This window comes from Ixodes scapularis, unplaced genomic scaffold, assembly GCF_016920785.2.
Source record: "Ixodes scapularis isolate PalLabHiFi unplaced genomic scaffold, ASM1692078v2 ptg001080l_1__unscaffolded, whole genome shotgun sequence".
In the NCBI taxonomy this organism is placed as follows: domain Eukaryota; kingdom Metazoa; phylum Arthropoda; class Arachnida; order Ixodida; family Ixodidae; genus Ixodes; species Ixodes scapularis.
Window position 1 is genome coordinate 337,078 of NW_024610096.1, and position 1,038 is coordinate 338,115.

The window sequence follows — 1,038 nt, forward strand, 5'->3', positions numbered from 1 at the left end:
GCAATATGGCGTAGCAGAATGGCGGTTAGGCATGCCGATGTGGACGTGCGCCCAGTAAGATTGTATTTTATAGAATCTGTCTGGAAACTAAAATCTGTCTATTCCTCTTTAGAGTGCCCGCCTGACTGGATGCCAACTCTAGATGTACTGGAGAACTTAAAAGAATTTTAGTCCATGCACGCGTACTATCCACCGTGTATGTGATTTTAACATTGTGTGTAAATTTTGGTTTTGTCAAAACAGGCAATAAAAAAAAAAAAAAAATACCCAAGACTGTATAGTGGTCAGTATCCCCGCCTGTCACGCGGGAGACCGGGGTTCGATTCCCCGACGGGGAGCATATTTTTTTTTTTTTTACACCCAGTTTTTTGTTTTACTTTATTGAAAAGTCCATGCTGCGCTAGAGTTCCCGTCCCGCTATTCCCGTCTCTCCTCGTTAGTATAGTGGTCAGTATCCCCGCCTGTCACGCGGGAGACCGGGGTTCGATTCCCCGACGGGGAGCATAATTGTTTTTTTTTTTTTACCCCCACATTTTTTTTTCCTTTATTGAAAAGTCCAGGTTGCGGTAGAGTTCCCATCCAGCTATTGCCGTCTCTCCTCGTTAGTATCAATGTCACGGATTCCGGATGGAAAATGAGGAGATAAAAGTCATGAGCTATGCAGATGATGTCGCGGTTTTTTGTAGCGATAAGCCAAGTATTAGCGCGGCTGTGAAGTTGGCAAGAGACTTCTGTAAGGCTACAGGGGCAGCCATAAATTTGAGCAAGTGCCGTGGGTTTTGGCACGGAGAGTGGGCCACAACCCCTTCGGTGTTTGAAGGGGTGTGTTGGGACCGTGTGCCGTGCACTTACCTCGGTGTGCCACTAAAATGTTACAGGCAAAGCAAATCCTATTGGTCGGGAGTCGCCGCCGACCTGGACAGACGCGCTTCCCGTTGGAAGCAGCGTGAGCTGTCCATATTTGCCAGAGCGACAGTATGTAATATTTTTCTCATTGCAAAATTATGGTACGTGATGCAGGCCATTCATTGTGCTCGC

General features: G+C 46.9%; 1 non-coding gene across 1 annotated transcript; it reads left to right on the forward strand.

The window, feature by feature from the left end:
- Positions 1-430: 430 nt before the first annotated feature.
- Positions 431-502, forward strand: Trnad-guc. Its single transcript has one exon. It is a non-coding gene; the product is annotated as a tRNA-Asp (tRNA).
- The last annotated feature ends 536 nt before the right edge of the window (positions 503-1,038 follow it).